This window comes from Zonotrichia albicollis, chromosome 1, assembly GCF_047830755.1.
Source record: "Zonotrichia albicollis isolate bZonAlb1 chromosome 1, bZonAlb1.hap1, whole genome shotgun sequence".
In the NCBI taxonomy this organism is placed as follows: domain Eukaryota; kingdom Metazoa; phylum Chordata; class Aves; order Passeriformes; family Passerellidae; genus Zonotrichia; species Zonotrichia albicollis.
The window spans coordinates 24,268,584-24,294,408 of NC_133819.1; the positions used below are offsets into that span (position 1 = coordinate 24,268,584).

At 38.2% G+C, this 25,825-nt stretch overlaps 1 protein-coding gene and 1 long non-coding RNA gene across 2 annotated transcripts in view; both read left to right on the forward strand.

Annotated features, from left to right (window-relative positions):
• The window catches only part of LOC102071332 (putative acyl-CoA dehydrogenase 6), a 204,552-nt gene that overhangs the window by 4,810 nt on the left and 173,917 nt on the right, over positions 1-25,825 (forward strand). The gene's annotated exons all lie outside the window — the stretch shown is intronic.
• LOC113459651 (uncharacterized) overlaps positions 14,305-25,825 on the forward strand; it is a 54,579-nt gene continuing 43,058 nt past the window's right edge. Inside the window, exons 1-2 of the long non-coding RNA XR_003381094.2 lie at positions 14,305-15,018; positions 15,793-15,863. This is a non-coding gene — a long non-coding RNA (uncharacterized LOC113459651). The remainder of the gene's footprint in view (positions 15,019-15,792; positions 15,864-25,825) is intronic.

Sequence of the window (25,825 nt, forward strand, 5' to 3'; positions counted from 1 at the left end):
TATTCCAGAATGGTTAGTAATTGAATAACTTTGAAGCTGTTTTTCCTGTAACAGCTGCCCATTTAAATCTCACCAGCCAAAATTCTAATAGAAACTAAATGTAGTTATTGAGGATGAGATGCTCAGAGAGAGCTGCAAATCACAGAACACAAGTCTTGAGGGAAATGTCTGAGCGTAAAAATGTTGCTTACCTTTGTCTGAACCTAATGATTCACTTTGTACAGCAGAGGCACAGATGGCCGTGCATCTGAGGTCTCCCTTAGCTCACCTCCTTTCCCCCTGGCACAGAAGTGAAATCACATGAAGAGCTCCTAGACCTGTTCTGTATTTCTGAAAGAGCACTGTTTGACTGGTGCTTCTTCAGTCAATTGAAACAGTTACAGGGACAGGGATGAGAGGTGTCTGGCTCTAGATGGTCCAGACATTTAAATGTAACAAGGTCTCCCAGGGGAAGCTTATTTTGTCTTCTACTTTTTTTTCTCTATTTCTATTCTTGATATATTTTATGACTTTGTGGTACAACCCTCACCTTAGCTCTTCTTTATCATCGTGAAGCCTTTGGAGGCAGTCATGTCTAAAATACTCCTCTGTGTTTTGTTTTTAAACACTCTGCTATTTCAAAGACAAAAATAAATCCCAGGAAGAGAGGAGATGCAGTAGTTGTCACCTTCATAAGTCCAAACAAGTAATTTTAGTTATTGCTGAATATCAAAAAGCAAGAATTTAGAAGTTTTAAGTCAGAAGACTGTCAATGTGTTTCAGTCTTGGCCAACATCTTTTCTGTTTGTGTTTTGGACCTTGTCTTAGAACAGATTTGGAAAAAGATTTAGGAGTTTCTTTCAGATGACAGTGAAAAACCTGAAATTTGCACATAAATAACAAATGTCTCAGACAATAAATTGTAATTTTGTAACTTTCTGTATGATGTGGTTTTAGCATTTTTTTATGCTAATACCTTTCTCAAACTGCTACCTTTTGCTGCCAGGTCCTAAAAATAAACATATGGCAGATATACCATATTTCCATACTATTATGTTCTGAGTTGTACTTCATCTCACAGGGGCTTAACAAGATTCTTCCTATTTCAAATTCTTCATAGCCTGATTTTTGTCACTTACAGTTTTACTACTGTCACCTCTCTCTACACTACTCAGGCATACACATGTACACAATTGCATCTTTATTCTTTAGTAGTATTGATCCATTTGTTGTCCAGTGCAATGTTCCCCCCTGAACTGTAAGCACAAGTTAAATGTTAGCTGGATACTCAAAGAAGGCTGCAAATCACAGACAAAAATTTGAGAGAGATGTGCTTAAAATTTCTGGTCCCTGTTTGAGCACGTGGTGTGAATTCAATAATTAAAATTTCCATACACTCTTTATAATGAGGTGAAAAGAGATATTCTTTCAGCTGTTCAAGATTTAATAAACCCTTCTCCTGTAAGATGAAGGTATCTGCTCTTTTTGCTATGTGTTTTCATTGATGGTTTCTTGCTATATGTTTAGATTTTTTTTAAGGATGAGGTTGAGACTGCAACCTCATTGCAATTCTAGGGATGTTATTAGAGGTGTGGTGGAACCAGTTTGCAGGTTAATCTTATGCAAATCCTGATCTTTTGTGAGGCTGGCATCATTTTTCTCAATGTAATGTCACTGAACTCAGTTTGCAAGGTGAGTTTTCCTAGTGATTGATGAATTTTGTTGGGATGTGCAACCTGGCTCACATGTGTCTACAAGCATGGCTCTCATGTCTATGAAGATGAGTTGGAAACTGAGGCTCAGTAACTTTAAAAACATAAATAAAGTGCTTAACACTAATATTATTTCCATATTTATTAAACCATAATCACAACTTTGTGGGTTTCATTCTTTCTAACACTGATTCTATTTACTGCAAGTGCATGAGATGGTGTATGGTATGAGTTGTGGATGGCACAATTCTTGTTAAAGATCTAGGACATTTAAAGGTGTTTCCAACCCCTTCCAAGAAAAGTCAGACAAGATATAATTCCCTTCTTGCCAGAGTAACTTCAGTCACACATCACAACGTCCTATATATAATTTAATAACAACAGGGACATAATGTCCAGTGGGCTGAACTTGTTTCTACAAGGTCATTTTACTTTCCAGTATAAAATGTTTGAGATATTCTTTCAGCTGTTCAAGATTTAATAAACTCTTTTCCTGTAAGATGAAGGTATCTGCTCTTTTTGCTATGTGTTTTCATTGATGGTTTCTTGCTATATGTTTTGATTGCTTTTTTCAGGATTTGGTTGAGAATGCAAAAATATTTGAAAGATGGAGCTACAGATTTTATTTATTTTTCTGTTTCTTTTTTGCAGCTATTATTAAGCTGCTAGAGATCTTTGAGCCCAGAGAAAAGCCATTATAGTTTAAGCCAAAACATTAGACCATGACTCTAAAAATAGAAGTTCAGCTCTTCTTACCTGCTGAGGGGAGGTAAAACCAACGAGAACTGCTAATTCTTGTATCTGAATATAAAACCTCAGTCCCCTTACTTTCAAAGGATAATTGTAATCCAATGGTCTTAGGAACCACTCATCTTGGTGCAAATCCAAGTGAAAGTAATGGACCTCTCACTAGTCCTAAACACGTTCATACTCCTAACCCTAGCAACCCTCTCTACCCCTATCCTATTTCCCCTCCTATCCAATAACCTCAAAAACACCCCTGACACAATCATAAACACAGTCAAAACTTCTTTCCTAATCAGCCTAATCCCAATAACAATCTGCATCTACTCAGGAACAGAAAGCCTCATCTCCTTCTCATGAAGATGAATTTTCTTACTGTAGAATGTATTTAGTTCAGAAAATAAAGCGTTCCAAATAGTGAAGGTTTGTTTAGTGGAACCATGTCTGCAGTCTCTTGGGAAGGACTCTTTCCTCTGAGTTCACAACATTCAGGTTGGGAGACTATCTTTTGTTTCAGCAGCGACTATAAGAAGGATATAAAGCATCAGCCTCATGAGGCAAAATGAAAAATATCTAACTGGAATAGCTCAGTGAAAGTTGTCAGTCATGCTTTCATTGGCATCACTGCTAGATAACCTCTGAAAGCACGTGGCACTTACTTGGTTGCCTAAAACTGGGTCTGAGTACCCCACTGAATATTTGCTCAAGAACTCAGCTCCTGTTGTTCGTTTATATCTGTAGAGAAGAGTGAAGACAGGCAAGCAGAAGTGTTGAGCAGAGTTCTACTATGCTTTTGTGTATATTATGCTGTTTCTAGGAAACCGATGACAAAATTGGTTGGATTTTTTTCTTTTGAGACTCAATATATCTTACCAACTTGTCTCTGAGTGTTCTAACTGCACACATGCTGTACTATCTAGTTATCTAGGAACTGAAAGAATAGTTGCAACAAAAATTATCTTGATTTTGCTAATTTCATAATTTGTGAGGAATATGAGTACTTGATGGGGAACCAGCCAAAATATTACTTTGAGAAGGAAGACTGGGGAGGAGAGAAGTCTCCTCCTACTTGTCACCATTTTTTTCTTCATAACTTTGAGATGAAACCAAAACACCTTTTCTAGTAATTTCTAGGAAACTGGATGATCTGGGATGCTGCCTTGGCCCCATCATGCAAGAAAGTTCCTCTGATGTACCTGTTATGCTAAATACTCATTTCCGGGTTTAGGTACACTGATTTCCTCAAGACACATTTAAACCATGCAAAAGGCAAGACAATTCTCTCCATTACAAAAGCAAAGTAAGCTATCTGGCAAAAAGATTTAGAAATTGTCCCAGACATATGTATTTTCCTGAAAGATAGTTATGGCTTTTTCACACTGAGTAGAGTGAATATGATGGCTCCCTCTTTATCTTCTCATCTGCTTTGATGTCCTAATACTGGACATGATAGAAGGGAACTTACATAAGTCCTGCTCCAGAACTCTAAAAGCCCTTTTCTGATTTCTGATTCTACTTCTAGTATTTCTGTGGTAGATTTCAGTGTGCTTTTAAAACAAGAGTTTCTTTTCTTCCAATTTGGCACTCATGGATTGAAAACCCATCACCTTTCTTTTTTTTTTTTTTTTCTTTTCCCCAAATATGTCTCTAGAATCTCTTTGTCATTGTATTCAAATCATTTTTTATTTAATTGTCTTCATGCACTTTTTTCTCCCCTACTCTCCTTTGGAGCTATTTGAGACAGATAGAAACAGCCTGCTAGCAATGAGCAAGAGGAGCTCTTGGGAAAGTTAAGAATTAACTTAGAATTAACTCTCTTAAGTAAGAGAAGATTATTTGTTTCACAGCTTAAGTATTTTTTTCCCTACATGAAGATGATTTGTGATTCCTGACCCACAACTACTCAGTGTGCTGCTATGGGCAGTTAGTATGGAAACCAGTAGGGAGAGCACAGCCAAATCAAGGAGAGCCCAGGAAATGTTTCAGCCAGCCTGTATTTGCCTCTAGAGGTCTCCCAACACTTCTTACTTTTGAAAGCCCAAAGGAATGCATTGGACACCGCTGTCAGCTGCCTTCTGCGTGTGGTCTCTCTCTTTCTGGCCATCCCATCATGCCCTGGCCCTCAAAATTAGCTGTGTAATATTTGTGCTTTGTGGTTCACAATGCAATTCTTTCTTGTTATTACTTAGCATTGCTGTACCCCGTCACCTGATTACAGTACAGCTCAAGCAGAAAGATTTGTTGCTATTTTGAGCAAAAATACTGGGTAATGCAGACAGTTTGTGTCATAATAAAATCTGGTGACTTTAAATGAGCATTTAATTGGTGTACTCCATGAAAACATTTCCAAGCAAAGTGGGTGCAAAACTGAGTGGCATTAAAATGTCTTTGTGGTACTTATCAGCAAAAAATGGAATCCTCACAAAAATTTGATAATGCTCTTTCTCCACTGCTTGTAGCATCTCAGAATGTCAGCTGAAAAAGCATCTCTGCCATGCTTCTTTGGGCTGATGGCTGGCTGACTGTCCCAGCTTTTGCAAATGGCATTCAGAAGTTATTTGATAGGGGTAACTCATCCTGTTTCATATTGCTGTTTCACTTAGGTGTGACTCCCAAGTGTTTTTACCTAATTTGCATCAGTGAGGAGACAGAATCTCTCCCTGAATCAGTCCAGTTTAACAGTTTCCTGTTAGCATGATCCAGGAGCAGACTGAAGCAGAACAGGGTGGCATATCATACCACCCATTTCAATGTGAATTTAGACCTATCTTCACCCTCTGTGGGAGAAGAGCAGGGCTGCATTCAGAATGCCAGCAGGAGCTCAGCAGGAGCTGCTGCTCTCAGGCACAAGATAGAGGCAATCAGGTGCTTCCTGCAGGTGCTGTGGAGCTGCTTGCTTTGGATTGCTTCCTCTCACGCCAGCAGGATGCTTTTGGTCCTGTCCTGAGAAAAGGAGGTGGGTGCTGGCTCACAGCCAGCAGCCTGGCAGCAGCAAATATCTCTCATGCCCCTTGTCCCCCCTGGGAATGAAGGCTTTCTGCTCACTCTCACATTTTAAACACCAAATGTAAAAGATTAGAATGGCCAGCCTAATTTAAACAAAGGAGACTCTGAGGCACCTAGGCAATCAAAACAAACAAACAAAAAAAAGGTGAATAAATTTAAAGGGCAGTCAGCTAGAGGAGCAACCTTCACAGGTTTTTGTAAAAAATTGGAGGAAAACAAGAGCAAGCAACTTGCAGTATCTCAAACACATAGTCAGTAATGCTGTTGCACTGTTGTACCCCAACTGATGTCTCATATCTAGAGCCCTGGGCTTGAGACAGATTTGGTTAACTGATTATTGTGCAGGGAGTGGGAAAATGCTATTTATAAATATCTGTCCTGATTCAGTAGAAAATTATCAGAAGTTTGGGGATATTAGGGTTTTTCATAGGGTACAACATGCTATGAAGAAAATTCATTCCCAAATCACTAGAAAATCTGCATAATTCATATGATAAATCTTTAAAATAATATAATATTTTTAAATATATATATTGGATATTTGAAAGAATAACATTTTAAATTTGTTTCAGAACTAATTTTGTGGCTAGGGATTTCCTAAATTTGGAAAATTTTCCATTAAAATAGTAAGAGGCATGGCATCTTACTAAAATAGTAAGTGGCCATGGCCATTTTTGGTCTAGTACAAATAAATCAAAAGATTTCCTGGTTTCAAATTTTGGATGTTAGTTAACCATGTTTTAAAGTGGAGATTTGCTTGGTGAATAGGTATGGGTGGGCACTTTTAACTTTTGAATGACCCCTAACATTTAGAATACTTTTTTTAACTTAGGAAAATTTCATTAAGAAAGGAGTGGATTTAAACCTTTCTGCAACAATGAAAAGAGGCTGCCAAGTAAATATAACTATAAGGTTACTGAAGTAAGGAATTCTCAGTTTTCCATGTTCATTTAGCTTGCAGATTTCAGACCCAGAAGAGGAGCAATGAGGACTGTGGCTCTGGCTTTAAGTAAGATGTTTCTTTCTGAAGAACTGTATTCAACCATCAAGCAGCAGCTGGATAAAAAAGAGACTAACAATAAGCTGTGAGAGTGATCAGCTGCCAAACAAGTGTGGTCTAAGAAGATTTAAGATAATCTGTTCAGTCTGAAAAACTGAACAGAAGATCTAAGGGATCATTAAAAAGGAAATCAGATGCTGATCACTTATTTGCTGCTTGCAAGAAGTCAGATATCATGGTATTACTATGAGTATTAACAAGGTATTAACTATGAGTAACCAAGATTTAGGGATTCATGTCAGGAAGGTAAGGAGGATGAAGGAGAGGAATAGATTATCTGTAAGGTGTCATGTCTTTTTTCACTGGAAGATCTGAAGAGGACCCCATGGAGTCCAAAATAGTTTGTGTAGTCTGGTATCCTATGACTGGGTAAGTCCTTGCAGTGCCCCGGTCATCTCAGACCAAATAACCACCTCCTTCCCATTCTTAATCATATCCTTCCCATTCCCTACCCTGTTTTCCCAGCACAGTAAAACAAGGTGTAGGCCACAAACCCTAGAAATAAAAATTTCTTGCAGCAGATCCCAGGTTCAGCTGATATAGAAGGGTGCAGTGGAGAACTTCCATCAGAGACTGCAGCTATTTGCCACGAGCCATCATGGATAAGGTAGAGAGATAAACTGTTTGGCTGCTCTACAGATTCTTTTCAGTCCTTTTTTTGGTGATCTGCTGCAGAAAAGAATCAGAGACAAGCTTGAGCTGGCAGCCAAACTGGTTGATCTTCATTATGCTGCTTCATACAGAAGAAGAGTGCAAAACACATCCTAGCACAATATTGGTACCCCATAATATAACTGTGTGGAGCTGAAAAGGTATTTGTAGAATCAGACACTTGGTAGCACAGGGATCATTCTGACCAACCAGTCCAGAATGCCAAATATTTTGTGAAGCCTTCACAGCCCTGGGGATGATGTGATAGGGACAGAAAGAAAGTAACACTGCAAACTTTCTCAAGTGCTTGCCTGAGTAAGGAGACACTTAATAAAACAACATTTCAGATTCTCCTGTTAAAACTTTGTCTCTTGAGTGAGAAATTAATTCATTTTGACAGTTCCAAAAGAAATGGGAAAATAGGCCTTGAGCTGCTAAACCCTTTTTCTCTTACTCCCTTTCTTTCCCTTGATAAACCTGTGCCTGCCCACCAGCTCTAGAGGGATGAATATATGAAGTATTTGGATACTTCAGCAATGGCATGAGTCCCCTAATGCCCTTGGAAATGTCTCTAAGGGCTTCTCCTTCATTGTCCTCCATACTTCAGCAGTTGACTCCAAACAGCAAATTCTTGTAAATTGAATTTTCAATTCTTCTAAATTGAAAAATATGTGCCAAAGCTGTAAAATTCTATCTTCAGAGCTGGTGTATCTGCTCTTGGACACTTTTCCATAACCATGCCATAGGTAAAAAATAAGGCACTGAAGAAACACTCAGAATAATATTCTCATTTCCCAGCTATCCTTTTAAAAAGAGCTCTGAGTATTACGCATTGCATGTTAGACATAAGAAAAAAAATCATCTGCCAGCACAATTTAGAAAAGCTGATGACTTTAAAGACTTTCAACATAAAGCTGCCACTGATAAAAACTTGCTGTGACTCAGCTTTGCTTTGCGTAAGAGCAGGTCATTTTGCTACTTACTGTTGATTACTGCATTTAAGCCCCTCTGAGATCTTCGAAAGGTCTGTGAACTGTTAGGAACTGTTCATGTTAAACTGTGGATCCATTAACAAAAAAAGTGATTTTCAAGGACTGGTTGATGAAATTTAAAATATAATTAAAGGTGCTCAGGTCCATGGATATAATAAATGGCCCATATTTTTTCTTATTCTACTGTAAAGCAAAACAGCATTCAAATTCAGGGTAAAACCAGGTGAAAATATTTTCTTCAGTTAAGGCTATAAAGGTTCACCTACTTCTGTATACAAAGCAGGAGAGTTTATCTGCTTTTGTGTTCAGTATTAAACCAAAGAGTAAAGCAAGAATGTTAAGAGATTAAAGTCATAAAAAGGCTCCAGAAAAAAAACATTTGTTCCCAATCAGCTCATGCACATATATCTAAATATAAACATTATATAAAGACTATTCCATACTGAATATATTTAATAAATGAGTGTATGTGAATAATTCCATCCTAGACAGAATAATGCAGCTGGTGCAGTCTGGGCAGGTGGGGACCAGGCCTGGGTGCCTTGGTGGACAGCGAGTTGAATACCAGACAGCAGTGAGTCCTTGCAAACAAGGAACATAACCAGCAGCTCAAGGAATAGGCACATTCCTGGAAGGCACTTCCAAGGCCACACTGGGAATGCTGTGTTCAGCTCTGTCTCTTGCAAGGTGGGACTTATCAGAGAAGGAATGACAATTTTGAGACTCCAGCAGAAAAACTTTTCAGTGGGCTGGAGATGGAGCTCTGAGGGAGCTGGTTTTGCTCAGCCTGGAGAAGAGAAGACTACAGAGGGACCTGATATTTTTCTCCAACTGCCTAAAAGTGTATTACAGAGAAGATGAAACTTGGCTTTCCTCCAATTGGCATATTTGTTAGTCAGGATCCTGCTAAAACTGATTTAAAGTGGAAATTACACTTCTGTGAACAATTCTATGATTCTGTTGTATTCATCTGGTCTGTTTTTGAAGTTTTCTTATTATGGTGAATCTACTATCTGCCCAGAAAATCTATGGCAGTGCTTCCTACAGGAGTGAAAAAAAATACTCAAAGCAACTGTACATTGTGAGTGCACTAAATCAGCTTCTTGAAATATTTGCAAACTTTAAATTGCAGTGCTGTGACAATGCCTATCAGCCAGAGGGTGAAACTGAATACACTGTATTTCTTCTAGCTGACTTGAAGGAAATGGAAATAGTTAGGCATTTAAATAATGGAATTACATTATCTAAAGCAGGAGTTAGCAGCCTATTCCTTGCTAGAAACAGGATATGCATTTCAAACCCCTTTGTCAGTCCCAGTGTTAAAGCTTTAAAAAATTAATGATTAAAATAGATATGGCTGAAGAACATATGAAATTATTTCATTCCTTCAAGTAGTTCTCCATTTCTATTTGCATAAGACAGGTAAAATTATACTTGAAATACATTATTCCCGGTTTATGATATTCTAGGAAGTTAATTGCCAAAAATCCATTGTATTGCCCCAAGATTGTTATATCTGGACATTTAGGATGAACCCCAAAAGCACAAGTTTCTGAAAAAAAGAGCTGTAGAATCTTAATCTTAAGAACTATAGATTTTTTCTTCTTTTTTTTTTGATTTTTCACTGCATTAGATGATATCCTAGCACCTAAATTTTGTTGTTCTCACAGGAGTACTAACAAATCTTTTCATAAACTTCCAGCTAATTTTGACCGCATTGCCCATCCTCTTGCTCACTTAATTTTCATGTTTGTTTTAAAGTAATGCAGATCAACCTTTGTCTGTATAAGAATTACTTTTATTTATATAATTATATTTGGAACATGTAGTTTGTTCTTTTGCCCTCAGTAACAGGCACATACAATCAGCTCAGTGGTCTCCAGAGTCTCATATTCAGCATGTAAATTGTAGTGCCTTTCTAAACAAAACAGAAATGTTGTTGAACAGAAAACAGTGCTATACAAAAAGTGAGTATATGAAGTGTGTGTCTTCAGCAAACACTAAGTATATGTTCATCAGATGTGTGTATGCCATCTCTTTATACTTCCAAGACTCACTTCATTTCTACTGTTAGTGACTGTGGCTGAAAGATTTTTGTCTGTAGTCACTGAAAGGACATTGTTTTTACAGAGGATCAAGACTCATCTTTTCAAGTTCTCCAGTTGACAACTTAAATTCAGTAGTATTTTTCTACCAGATAAAATACTTATATTAAGAATGGCAGAATCAAGTTGCAGTTCCCAACAGAAATCAGATAGCTGATGGGGTTTTTTTTCCTAATAAATCCATCTCTGGCACTCCCAGGATTTAGAGTATTTTCCTAGTCTTGTTCTTGATCCACTCAAGTATACTCTGTGCCATGCAAGAATTTGAGGTTAAGCTTACCCTTCACAGGTTCTCTCTTCATACAGGGTACTCATGAAGTGCTAGCGCAGCACTAACAAGATGAGGAATTGATACCTCTAAAACTGAATTTTACTTTTACCTGTTGCTAAAATATTTTTTCTAAGCCTGCTACATATCCAGATTTCACTTTTCTGGGATTTTTTTTTTCATGAGAAAGAACAATGTAACTATAAAAAATGTATAAAGACCAAATGCAAATTAATATTACAGTCCTTGAAGTGGCAACAAAGCAGATGTATTCTACAAACAGTGAAAAATTCCCTTCCCCGGGTAGCATTTCTATACTTTAGCGGAAAAACTAAAAAATGAGTTTTGGTTTATAGACAGCTCCTCTTAAATTAAATCCTCTCCTCTTAGTTTATACCCAGGACATGGTGTGACAGGAAAACTAGTCTGTGTTCACCTCAGAGACTTTCTGGCCACTGGATTGTAACTTATTATGTTCCACAAAAGGTAGATAAGGTGTTTAATGAGAACATGACTGTGGTACATGTCTTCCCTCATGTCTCCTAAATTCTCCTCAGGGTATTTCTATGGGTGTGAGTCTGTAAGGGCTGCAGAGGCTCATATCTAGCTTTGCTGAGGGCTGATCTCCCTTTGTGGCAGAATGGTGCCAAAAAGCTGTAAGAAATGTGTGCATTTGCATGGAGAGGCAGAGAACAGTATGCAGGAGAGCTGTGAAAGTAATGTTTCTGCAGGTTTTATATTTGAGTCCTCAACACAACCAAGCTGAGGATAAAACTGGGAATTACACTGACTGTTTTGTGTGTTACTGAAGTTAATTCAACATGGATCTCATTTATCTTAAGAATTGCTTGAGTCAGATCTCAGGTCTATACATTTAAGTATATAAGGCATTTTTCAAAAACATTGATTTGACAGTGATTGTCCAAGTCAAAGTATCACAGATTGGACATTTCTTCATGGGATTTTAAGTGCTTGTTTCTAACAAGCATCCTAGAATATTAGTGTTCTCTTACAGCTTGTGAAAGGAATGTGGTGGGTTGCCCCTCTGTGGACACCAGCTGCACACCAAAGCTGCTCTTTCACTCCTCTCTTCATCTGGACAGAGGAGAGACAATACAGCAAAAGGCTCATGGGCTGAGATAAGGGCAGGGAGAGATCACCCAGCAGTCAAGGTCACAGGCAAAACAGATTTGACTTGGGGAAATAAATTTAATTTATTACCAATCAAATCACAGTTGTTTAGTAAGAAGCAAAACCAAAAATTAAAAATGCCTTTCCACACCCCTCTCCTCTCCCCAGGCTTTACTTTAATCCTGATTCTCTACCTCCTCCTCTCAGCAGTGCAGGGGGATGAGAAATGGAAGCTGGAGTCAATCCAGAACATTGTTTTTGATGCTGCATCCTCCGCTCAATGTTCTCCTGCTCAACATGGGTCCTTCCCAGGGGCTCCAGTTCTTCAGAAACAGACTCCAGTCCCTTCCACAGGGCCACAAGTCCTTCCAACACATCTTCTCCAGCATGGAGTCCTGTCTCCACAGCTTCAGAGGTCCAGCAGGGGCTTCAGAAGCCCAGCATGGGTTCCCAGGGGATCACAACCTCCTTTGGGCATTCCCTTGCTCCACGGTGGGGTCCTCCGCTGGCTGCAGGTGGATTTCTGCTCCACCATGGGCCTCCATGGGCTGGGCTTGGGGGGGAACACTGCTTCACCATGGTCTTCACCACTGACTGCAGGAGAATCTCTGCCCTGGTGCCCAGAGTACTTCCTCCCCTTCCTTCTTCTTCTTCTTCACTATACATTTATAAACATTGAAGCTATGGCCTGACCTATTGCAGACTTAATTTCTAATTAACAAGTTGCTCACAAGAGCCTCCTGACAAGATCTTGATTGATGTTAAACAGGGCTCCTTCTGATTGAGTGGGGTGTATGTAGTCAGCATTCTTTGCACAGGGTTTGCTGGTGTGTGGAACCCCTTTCACTACAGGCTCATTTAGGTTTATTTTCTTTTTTTCTCTCTCTTCTCAGCTTTGTAGACTGATTCACCTCTTCGAATCTTCAGCTTGAACAGCAGACTGAAAGGCTTAACTAAAAGATTTTTATTTCAGCTTTGTGGTAATTCCATATGGAAGAAGAAGTGCTTGAGGTGTAGCAATATGCTGAAGGCAGCTGAAGAATTGAACAACATGGCCCAGAGTCACACTTTTACAGACACTGGCCTCTCACTAAAATGCTTAGGTCTGTCTATAGAGATGTAACTGCTCTGGCTGCAAATGTCCCCTTCTCCAATCAAAAAGAATACTCTTTAGTGCATTATAGGAATTTGTACCTGATGTTAAGCAGCTAAATACTTATCTAGTGGTGATGTGCTATTGTCACCAGTAGCACAAGGCACATAGTCTTGTGCTTGTGATAATAAAGGAGATATTCAGAGCATATACCTTTGTGATCAGAGATCTTTTCATGGCCCTAGCCCTTTCTAGGTACTTTCAGCCACCTTCAGTTTATTTGTCATAATTTCCTTTCACATGTCACCCTTTCCTTTTCCCTCAAGTACTTCTGAGCCTTTCTCCATGCTACTGTTCTCTAATGAGCCCTCTGCCATTAGTTTCCATTCTGTCCTTCAAAACACTGTCATCAAACCCCTTTTATCACTTTTTTTCTTTTCTTTTTTAATGTTCAGGACATGCTACTATCTCAAGTAAATAGAAAAAACAGCATAATCAAGAAAATACTAAGAAAACCATCCTCTATACAAATCTCTAGATGTCACCATATTTTCTTCTTTGGAAATTTTAACTCCAGCTGATGTTCTGTCTTCATTATCTCCATTACAGGGTACTCAGAGAGGCCAGGGCCTATCTTTGCTGTGCCAGTATGACACCTTGTATATCTGAACCTTGAGCTTGGAAAGTGTTTGGCTCCCAGTCAACTTTGGGATTTATAGTGTCTTAGATATTTGGTCAGTATTTAAGTGCTTTGCAAGATCAGCAATGTATAAACAACAACTAATGCTCTCTGGCCCTCAGCCTTTGTCCTTGGCCTAGCAATCAAAAATTACTTTGTAAGGTAAGTATTTTATAAGGGATGAAGATGTGAAAACTGCTGATGCCTGAGCCAGCAGGAGGACAGCAAAGGATGCTTCCAGACTTTCAGTATTTTCTGTGCTGGTGATGGTGAGCTGCAGTTACAGTCAGAGGAAGTGAATTGTAACAGGAAAGTGTGAAGATGCCCAAGCATATTCTGTATAATTTCACTGCCTAGTTCCCTAAGAGAAGATTATATTTCTAAATTCATTAGCCCATTTCTCCACCTTTTGTAGTATTTAAATTAGTTAATTTCAGCCAAAGTTGACAGTGGATAGGATTTTCCAAAATGTTCAACTCTAAAATCTATTATGAGGACCAGTGACTGGATAGACAGGCAAGATCCAAATGCACCATACCACTAAAGGAAATTATTTAGTTCTGTCAAATACAAATCCTTAAGAGGAGCAACAGACCATTTAGTAGCTCTGCTTTGAACTAGTCCTAACTGTGTTGCCACTTACTCATCCCAGTAGGTGTGGAGCATTTGATGCACCCTGTGAGGCAGGACACAGAAAAGCTTCAGTGATGTTGTGTGTGGGTGGAGAGGCACAGGAGGTGCAGGACATGGAATCAGTAGGAGCTGGGATCTGTTGCTACCACTGCCTGTTGACAACGGGTGGTATATTTTGATATTTCAACCCTGGAACACTGAAGAAGAAATGCTTTGAAGGAGGAATCCTTTAAAGGAGAAATACAGTAAGCATAATGTTGCCTTAAATTTTATTGTTGTTACTACTGTTTTTACTGGGATTTCTGCAAGCATCCTTATCTGTAGTTTTTCTAATACCTTTGACATAAATACCTTTGAGAATGACATCTGAGAGTCAATCAGTTAGTGGTACTGAATTCTGCTTCTCTGAATCTTAATGTAGAATCACATACTATTCAGCTAGATCAGTTAAGCAAGTCTGTATGTGTTTAGGATATTAGGTATTCAAAGTCTGTGATAAACGTATCACAAGGGGTTCTCCTCTCGGCAGTTGGAAATGTATGGAGTAGGATACACTTTAAAAGGATTGGAAAGTCTTCCTGTCCAGCCAAATTTATTAAATACGCAGAGCAGATGGGAAAGGGATTTGATAACTTGCAGAACAGCTTTTGCAATATAGGTTTATCTAATCTGTCAAAAGTTATATAACTCTCACTTTCCTGCGGCAGAAATGATACGTGCATCCCATTTTGTAATTGTTTTCAGAATTCATTAAAGTTAAAAAAAAAAAAAAAGAAGAGGAAGTAAAGGAAGTAACACTCTTAGTAGTTGAGAGTTCTGCTTTCATACAACTCAATGAAACTCTACCCTCAAATTACATTTATACCACTAGTTTGTGCATTTTGCCCCAAAATTAAAATGTTGGATGAGGATGGGAATCTCACTTTATTTATACGTTGGACTAAAGCTGGCTTCACGGATTTCAGGTAAGTGAGATCATCTACTCTTATTCAATGGGTTTATTCTCTTAGGATATAGTAAGTATTGTTATGATGTACTTTAATGAAAAGTATCATAATAGAATTATGCATAAGGGCCTTTTTCATGAGATGCAAACCATATCTACTCCATGTCCCCAAATGCTAGGAATCCTTCTCTCTCAAGCTGCCTTAATTTGATTAACATCATCCCTTCAACTCAGATTAATTTGTGCTTTGCTCAAAAAGTGTTTCTTCTATCATATAATATGTGATTTTCTTTAAACATGGAAAAACATTCTCCTTTTTCCAACAATATTATTTAGTCTAATATAAAATACAGTTTACAAAGGCTGCCTTATGCCCACTTGTATCTCTTATCATAAACACTGAGAATCTGCCTTATTATGCACATCAATCCACACATGTTGCCACTTATCCAATGTACTAATTCAAATGTGGTTTTCCAAGTAAGCAAACTAATCTGCAGCTTCTAGTATGGATTTCCACTCACAGCACAGGCCAGGAAGCAGCTCACCACTTTTAGAAGGAACACTGGAATAATGACTTTTTGCCTTTAGAACAACTTTGTAGGGTATTTGCTTTCAATTAACTTTGACTTGTCTGACAATATTACCTTGGCAGTTTTAAAATCTCATTAAAATTCTAGTTAAATATAGATGCCACTCCTCAAATAAAGGGTTTCTCACTTTATTTAGAAAGAAACCACCAAAATATTTATGTTTATGTCCAATTTATCTTCTGTTCATTTAATTTTGTTAGGAAATTCAATGCTGTGATGGCATCACACTGCTCATGTTATTGTGTGATCAGTTTGATGAAGGAAAAAGCAGGTGAGCCAACAAAAAGGCATGTATTTGAAATGTCCTTTTCCTTTTACCTTGAAATTCCTTTTTCCTTATGTTACATTAATTTTAAATAAACATTTTCAGCTTCCATTTGTAACAGGCTGTCATGGTGTGCCAATTCTCTCCTTTCTTTCTTGTGCAAGCATCCTGCTGCCAGCTGACCCTACTAACTGCGTGCAGGTTTGATGGCACTGATCTAAGGACCATGTGCAAGTTCTGTTTCTGTAGATCTGGTCACAATTTATCAATAGATTTTATCATTGAAAAGGATGAGACTGTGTTGCAAGACACCACAATATTTACTTGCATTCTTCCATTATTCAGTATTCAACTATTTATTTTTGGCTTTGAGGGTCAGATCATCAAAAAGCTGTAGATCTGAACAGTCTCATCAAATACAACGGAAAAAAAAATTGATTTCTCAAGCTTCAGTTTAAATTACAAAGAACACAATTTTTCAGGGCTACTGTCCTCTGCTTATTCCCTTGACAAACTTTTGTCAATGAAGAAACACATCTTGCTCCCTAATGCAAACAGTGACATTGATCATAAAGGAAAAACATCTCAAAATAGAGAAATTAAAAAGATTATGAACAGTAAACTGGTTCAAGCAGGGATTTGATTCTTTTTACTTAGCAGCTTTTTTTGCTGCCACGTCTTCAGATAACAATTACTGTGTTGGATATTCCTTACTGTGGTGAGGCACTGGAAGAGGTTGCCCAGAAAAGTTGCATGGCCCATCACTAGAAATGTTCAAGTCCAGGTTGGATGGGGCTTTGAGGAACTTGGTGCCATTGTAGTTGTCCGTACTTATGTCAGGGGGGTTAGAACTAGATGATCTTTAAGTCCCTTTAAACCCAAAACATTCTACAATTCTATGATTCTCTGATATGTTATCTAAAATAGAATATTATGCAGTTTTTTCTGAAAGTGGACTGTGTGATATGCTGCTGCTGAGGTACAGTTGTATCTGGACTGCATTTTTCTTCCTGCCTGTTCTTTTTGCAGTTTTCTAAGCTACTCATTGAATGATGTGCAAATACCTGAACATTTATTGCAGAGGAGAAAGTATTTTATTTCAAGGGTCAGTGGACTTTGTTATTTTATTTTGTTGATTCACAAGTTTATGTATGCATTAACTAAGAAAAAATATTTTATTACCAGTTTGTTTCTTACTTGTTGGTTTATTTATTTTCAATGGATTTTGTATCTCAGAGGTATTTGCTTTGTTTTAATATAAAAGATACAGTGGAGCAATTTTCACATTATATCAATTTTCTCTGGTCTATCTTTGGAAAAATCAATAAAATGAGATGAAAATAAAGGCCGTGACTCACTGGCTGATATACACAGAAAAATGGCACTTTGAAATGCATTTTTTAAAAACAACTAAGTAAAGATTCTGTATGGTTTGGTTCAGATTTGCTCCCCCAACAGATCCAAAATCCATGGTGACCACTGACATCGTCACAGAGAAATTCCATGCAAACCAGCCAGAGCAGGGTGCCACAGTGTCTCTTTTGCAGCTTTAGATCACATTTCTATGGAAGTCATCTTCCGCAAGCTGACACTGATATCCAAGAGCTGAAAGCCTCTCTGTGCTCTGGAAGATCAGGATTTCCTCTGGCAGGTTTCTGTCCTGCTGCTGAGGGGAAGTTGGACCTGGGGGGCTGCAGGGTGCATTGGTGTTGTCTGCCTGCATCGTCAATCCACCTACAGTGCTTTTGGAGAAGTGTGTGCTCGTTTTAAAAGTCACAGACATACTTGGGGTGGTTTTAATATGGATGAATTTGCTGCTTTGCTGCCTGTCTTTCAGTGGGGTGACAAGTAATTCAATTTTCTTTTTCTCCAGTTGTTAAAATGAAATGCATATTTTATGGCAGGGCTGTGGGATCCTTTCAAAACTGGTATTTTTCATCACAGCTTATCTTGATCCTAATAGGAGCATGTTGCTCCTAATAAAACGTTGACATTTTATTTGCCAGAGTGTTTGCACTCTTGAAAAAGAGATATTCATTGGCTCTTAGCCACTCTTCAGTGCAGCATTACTTGCCCTTAGATTGCTATTATGTACAGCATTGTTGGTATTATTATCTACCAGGATTATTGCTGCTCAGACATGAGATGAGCTGTGTTAAGGGCTGTCTGCTACAGACTAATGTAAGGCTTCTGACTTCAAATATTCTGCAGTAATTAGACATTTTAACCAAAGATTTTGTTCTACCTTTCAAAGAACATTATGCTCCAAATATAATGAAGCATGGATATCTTAACTTCCACACTGATGTCTTCAAAAATATTCTCCTTTTTGTTTCTTGATCTTGTTTTGGGCTTCAGAATTACTTTCCTCTTCATTACTCCCTGTGGAGAGTGAATTATTTATTCACATCTGTCTTGTCCCACAGGCTCTTCCATTCATCAGGTATTCACAGTGGGTTTGTATCTCTTCTCCTTGATCCAACTAGACTTCCTGTAATTTCTCAAATTTTGCTTTAACGAAGTTGATTGCCAATCAAGAATGCAAGGAGTATAGACTGTGATTAGACACATGGAGATCAGACCCACAAATATAAGTGTGCTTAGACTATACTTGTATAATCAAGATATTCTGTGAAGCATCAAGTAGATCTTAGAGCAGCAGTGGCAATTTCTGTGAGAAACATTATTTGAACTGTTAAAAATGCTCCAAAACAGGGTCTGATATCACACAGCAGCTGCTCCATGCTGCTCCATCCTGCTCCTGTAATTTTTAAAAGAGATAGTTACCATTTAGGAAATAGAGCAACAAAAATTAGGTATAGCAAGACACCACATCAAAGATTTTCTATGTTGAATTAGATTCAGCATTAGATTAGATTCTTTGACTCTGGATTTTTTACTATCTGTAACAGAAGTTTTTTACTCAGAGGTCAGGTTAGGATGGATTTTGTTCACATTTCCCCTGGACTTTCAAAACCCTTTGAAATCCTGAATTCCACAGCAAAGGACAAAGTACTCACATAATTCACTTCTTGAGCACTTAATTCTCAAACTACAGACCAGTTTTAAAAGGAACAGGCACACAGTTGCACATGTGCAATTATATATATTCGTAAATTTATTATGCGCATATATATCCTGTAAGTGCAGGCTGTATTAAAAGATATAGCATTTACTGCTACATTATTCCCCCCTTTATTCTAGCACATCTGGCATCTTCCACAGAAAAACTATAACTTTTAAAAAACATCAATTTAAAAAGTGTTGATCACAGAGTACCTGGGTGTAATCACTACTATAATTTGCAAAGTTAAAACAAATGAGTGACATGAAAAACAAATGTAAGGTCACTGAAATTATTAGGGTAAGGCACGTTGCAGCAGCCCCTCCAAACTGCAATGGAATGGTGCTGTCAGCCTCACAAGTACCTCCCTTGGCAACAAGATCTTGTGAAGAACTCCTGTAGGAGGAAATGGGCATGGCAGAAATGTAGCCTCTAGTTCTGACCCATGACACAACAAGCTAATTCAAATTGGCAGAGGGAAATAAGCTGCTAAAATGTGGGAGGCCTGAACTTCTTATTTTTAAAGCAAGACTGTATGTTTTATACCCACAGCTACCTCAACAGTATTCCAGTGTTTTGTCCCTAAGTGTCAAGGGAAGCCATGGAAAACAAGAGGAAAAACAGGGAGTAAAGGTTATGCTTTACCATGCTGGCTGAATTTTTTATAGCCATCTTTGTTGAAAGAAATAATCTAGAGATTTGTGGAGGATTGGAGCAGGAAAGTAATGAAAATACTAATACATTCTGTAAACTACTGAACTGTATATTTCTGAATGGTCTTTTTATTTTCTGCCTATTTTCCTTCCTATCTCAAGTTTCTATTCTGCAATAAGTCTTTATGCTAATTAAGAGAGGCAGGAATACTTGCTTATATGCCTTTGAATCAAAGAGGATGTTTGTGCAATGCAGAATAGGATGCTGTGATTTATATTGGTTTTCTGTGCTGTAGTTTTATTTTAGCATGATGGAGCCTTGGTTCTGGTTTGAGTGCTTAGTGATAGACTGGGCTGGAAGGAGCTTTCAAATAGCATTCCTCTTTTGTATAATAAGAGAATATGTCATGGTAATGGTTTTGATAGCTCAGCAGGTGTTCCAGTCTCATACTTCTGTGGCAGAGGGAAAAAATGCAAGTTAACTCAGGGTTCCCATTGTGATTGGAGTGTGTCTGTGAGTTACAGTTAGTCCATAGGGCAATCCTATATAATTTTGCTTGTGCGAAGAAGTATTTGAATGTTCATTGTCTTTTTTTTGTTTTGTTTTGTTCTAGTTTGTTGTGCTCTTGTGTTTTCCTCTCTGTCACTTCCTGATTACGCTGTTGCTAAAGTAAGTCATGAAGTCTAAGCCTTCATTTCAATGAGTTATGGGGATGTATATATGGATTACAGTCAATATGGAAATTCAATAAAAAAGCAATTACAGATAAGAATGTCTGCCAGCTCCTGCTTGCAAGCTGTAAATAGCTGATCAGAGACTGATTTCATCTAGTGAGTCAGATGCTTTTCTTACAGTTAATCGGTTCAGATAATATTTTTTGTAGGATGAATCTCACTCCCCAAATGGAGAGAGAGAATAGTTCCATTTTGACAAGACCTCAAACATCTACTTACATTTTATGCTGGGTTTGGCTGGGGTATTGTTACTTTCTTCATGGTGGCTGGCATGGGGCTGTGTCTTGGGTTTGTGCTGGACCCATGATGATAAAACAGAGATGATTTTGTTCCTGCTGAGCAGAGTTTACACAGGTCCAAGGCCTTTCCTGCTGTTTGTTCTGCCATGCTGACAAAGTCACTGGGGTGAATGGGAGGTTGGGAGGAGGCAGGACAGGTGACTCCAGCTGACCAAAGGGATATTCCAGACCATGGGACATCATGCTCAGTGTGCAGTGTGGAGGGAAGAAGGAAGAACTTGGGGGACTTTTAGAGTGATGGTGTTCGTCATCACAAATCACCATTACACATGATGGGGCCCTGCTCTCCTGGGCATGACTGAACACCTGTCTGCCATGGGAAGAACTGAATTAATTCCTTGTTTCTCTTTGCTTGTGTGTGTGGCTTTTCCTTTCCCTATTAAACTGTTTTTATCTCAACCTACATATTTTATTTTGATTCTCCCCCCAGTTCCATCAGGTTGGTTGGGGAGAGGAGGGTTGAGTGAGCTGCTGTGTGGTGCTTAATTTTCAGCCAGGCTTAAACTGTGACATATTTCCAGAGATACTGTAGAAAACTTTATTGCAAGGGCTTAATTCAGCATTAGCAGTTTCCCTGATCCCATCATCTGCATTGTAATCTGTTTCATATCTATCTGAATTAAAGAAGATCCTGAGCAAGTTCATCATCTTTGCACAAGGTTACTAGCAAGGACAAACTCTTAAGACTTCTGGGGCCAGCTTCAGCATCTGAAAGTCTGCATGTCTTCTTCTGAGCTGAAAGCTCCTTTCCAAGTGTCACTCGTTCTTGTCACTGTAGCATCTGTTGTGAGGGAGATCAGTTTGGGATTCCCCATCCATGTATTTTGACACATGATACGATATAAACATATCTATGGGTTATGTAATAAACATAGGGATCATTAAACATTCAGGAGCATGTATTTCCATTCCAAATTATTTAACAACTCACTACATATTTTTATTAGCAGAATTTACGTAATATTAGTTCCATTGTCTTTTCAAGATCCTTGAACTTCAAACACTGAATTTTTATTGATCATATTACTTACTGATCATTGTTTGCCTTATTTCAGTTATGACCTTCATATCCAGTGTATAGAATTTGATTGATAATATGGAAGATGAATCAGAAAAAGATACTTATATGTTCTATGACTTTAAACTAAGAAGTGAAACTCAGTAATTGTCTGACCTTCTGTTCTATTCACTTCCAAGGCAAGAGGTTATATTTCTAAGTCAAGATTTGTTTATCAAGGATAAAGTTGAGATTGAGCTCACTGCAAAAGAATAAAACATTTTTGTTTCTTCTTCATCCTACATGTTTATGGCTGGCTGCCTGCAGCTAGAAGAAAAAATTTTTCCTTTTCAGCTTTTATTAGATTTGGCAACCAAAGGCAGTTTACAGATTTACCATAAAAATTGCTGCCATTTATCAAAGAAGCTGACAACCATCTCCTAATGATACTGATATAAGTGATAAGAATCTATGCCCACCAAATGATCATCAGGTTCTAGGAAATTACTGGGAAAATGCAAAAGTATGACAACTCTTCCTCCACACAGAAAGTCATGGACCAAAGCAAGAAAAGTCCCTGCTTCATTTAAATGCATGCAAAGAAAATATGGCTTTTATTTTCCCTTTTTTTTATTTTCCCTTTTTTTTTTTTTTAAGTCAGATAATTTAATGGGTTGTTAGGTGTAAAACTGGCAGAAAAGTAAACAGAATATTTTGACAAGTACTGTGGTTGAAAGACTCCAGTCAATTGATTGTATCCTACATGTCAGAAACTCATCCAAACCACAACAAGCATGGGATGCTCAATTTGGGCCTTACACTGAAACCTGCTGGCAGAAATTTATTGCAGCTGGCCCTTACAGCATTACTGACAGGAGGGTTCTTTCCTTAGCTGTAACAAATAGAGCCTTTTCAGCAGCATATAGATAAATGTATAAAAATCCATTTCCTGGCTTGAACAGGGTACAGGATCAGTTTTCAAATATTAATGCTGAAATTCCGCACAGGTAGGCCAGTGTGCAAACTAGGTATGCATTGTGCACTTAATAAAGAGAACTCCAAGTGAAAAATGGATGCTACATGTGGGATCTCAGGATCTCAGTCCTGAGGTGCCGGGCCACCGAGACCACCCTTGGGGGGCTCGGGAGTCCTGGAATGTTGCCAGAAGTGTCTGGTGGCTGGACTTTGACCCTACACGGGAGACGACACCTGTATGAGGATAGGAGGACTTCACCGGGGTGAATGGTGAAGGGATTAGTTAATTAGAGGGTGAGACACAGGGTTTAGGATTTATGTACAGGGGGGTTTAGAGAAGTAAGATGGAGGAATTGGGGCGTGTCCTGTCCTTCTTCTTCTTCTTCTTCTCCTCCATCTTCTTTGGTGATGGTGGCACTTTTGGATTGGTCATTACATAAAGTGCACCCGGCAATAAGAATAAATGGTATTGGGGAAAAATGATAAATATTGTACACGTAACCCTGGGTATAAAGATAGGTGGCTGTACGGAGGGCGGCACAGTGTGCTCATGGCTGACTGCTGAGCAGACCTCTGTCGGGCTGAAAGAAAATCTTTTAGATAAACAATTAATAAACATAAAAACCGAAAGAAGAACTGAAGCCTCTTCTCGTCCTTCGATACGCGGGCTGTCCCAAGGCCACTCCGGGCCTTTCCAGGCCCTTCAAACAGCCGAAAAACCCGACAGCTACAGATAAAAAGCTGTTGTTTCTGCAACAACCCATTAATGAAAATTAACTAGCACACAAAGTTAATTCAGAAGAAATTAATCACATTTTATTGATACAGGCTACTAACAGGCTTTTTAGGGGCTAATCTGCTTTTTAAATACAATTCTCCATCACATGCAGCTATTTGGACCTTCTTGATCTCTGTTCATTTGAGGAGATCACTGAGCAGCTCATGCTGGGTTAATGAAGTCAAAGCCATATTACTGAATTTCACATTTTGCACAAAATTTTGAGGGAGAAAATGCCTAACTTGTGACTAGTTTTAATAAAAAATATTTAAGAAGTGTCAGAGCTTTTAGGGATATATAAATTTCTTGACATCATACCAGCTCTAGTTTTTGAATGTATTTATCTGTGTCTTGAGGATGTGTTTTATGGCAAACTATAGCTTTTTGGGAGGGGGGTAAGGGTGGAAATATTACAGACCAAACAAAAAAAAAACCAAAAACAACCACCCACACAACAAAAAAATAGCAAGCTAGTTAATAGGTTATTGCTCTACATTGCTGTAAATTGTTTTTTGTTGTTCATTAACATTATCCACCTTCAAAACCTTTGCATCCTCCAGACCAAGGTTTCACTGCAAGAAATCTTTCAGAAAGAAAGACTTCAGATGGCTATGGGATGTCAGAGCTCAAATATCTCATGGTATGGAGTGAAAGAGTGCTCACTTATAAGTCCCTTTAGGTGGTTATTTTTTCTTTATGCAGGAGTTTGTTTCATTGGTCACTTTCATGTTCAAAGTTCCCTTTATCCTTATCTTGATCTATTCTTTTTGAAAACATAAACTCATTTCTTGCTGGTTTAACCTACCCAACCCCCTTTATAAGCTTTTCCTTACATGTTCCCTTGCTTTGCCACAGTAGGAGAAGTGTGATTTCTGTGGCTGAGAGTGTTTCAAACCCGATAAAGGTGCAGCAGCGTCTTTGCCAAGCTGCTCACAGTCACTGCACCCCAAAAGAGCTGCTCCAGCAGCAGCCTTTGCCTTTAATTACTTCAAATGCCTGGGGCTAATATAATATAATAGGCTTATAAAATACATCAATACAAAAAGCTTCTCGGGGGGTCTGAGTAGCAGAAGATGTGTACAGTCATATCAGTCAGAAATCGTGACATGAGAATAAAAAAGAGCTCTATGAAAACTGCCCATTAAACAAGATGATGTACTGGCTTTCCTCAAAAAACATAAGAAGTCTAAAATATGTCCTCAATAAAAAGAAAGACAAGTCTAGGCTTCCAAGGGAGCAGTGCAGAATATGTATTTCTTCTGCTACTTTCACAATTGGAACTGGGAAAGAAGAATACTAATTTCAATAAAGTCATAGAAAAAATATGGAAAAGAAAAGGATTTTCCCACAAGGAAATAAAATTGTAACTGAGATACACACACATAAATGGGAAAAAGTTAATAATGAGTGGGCACTGTTTGGCCTAAAATACAGTGAAGCTAAGGACCTTCAGAAGTTTTTTGTTTGCTTCCATTTAAATTAGGAAAAGACAAGTAAAACATGTTATATGTGTATAGATACTCAGATATTCAATTGCAGAGAATAGATTATTGAACAGTATCTTATTTTTCAAAGAGATTTTTTAAAAACAGACAATTTTGTTAGTATGGATTTGAGGGTTTGCTTGCAAAGGAACCAAAACAAAGGGAAGTCACTCTTTTAAATGTTAATCTTTTTATGTACCTTTGGGCACATTTTGAAGTGGAGAACCCATCCTTATACATTGTTTTTTGTCCTTTTTGCTAAAAAAAAAAGTCTGAAAATTTTTATTAGCCCTAGTTGAAAAACAAAATTATTCCCCTATTCGTTAATATTCACTGTTGCTATTAAAATTAATTTATATTCATCCAACAACAGTTATATTAATAAAGTATCAAAATGAGGAAGCTTGGTCATCTCTCATCCTCAGCCACTGTCATGATTTCATCAAGATTCAGTAGAGGTTGAAACATCAGTTCACACAGAACTTGTAGCAGGGCAGGGTCCAGAGGAGAGAGAACTGTGATTCAGGTGCTCTACTGTGAACCAAAGGGGCATGGTCACTGCTTTGGATGCTAAGCCTGAAGCTTGGAAGGAAAGCATCTCAATTCAAGGGTTTCTTTAGTGGTGAGCTTCTTCTTAACTGGTGAGCTGAAATTCAAATTAGAACAGTCAACTACCAATGTTTTAAGAACTTTGTACAATTACCAAGTATAATTGAAGGTTCCAGGCTTGCCAGAAGCATTTGCTCGGACAAGTGAGAGAAACTTATAAGTGAGCTTGTTTTTATTTCTTTACCATGTCATCTTATTGCATGGAGCAGGTTTTCTAAATCCAAGAGAAATTATCAATATAGCTGCCACCAGGGATTCCTGTATGAGATAGTTATTGACTGTGTTGTCTTTCTGTTGAATCGGTTGTAGATTTAAAGCTTGAATCTGGAAAGGATTTATGTATTTTGACATCAGTATGAGCTCTGAGGAGAAAT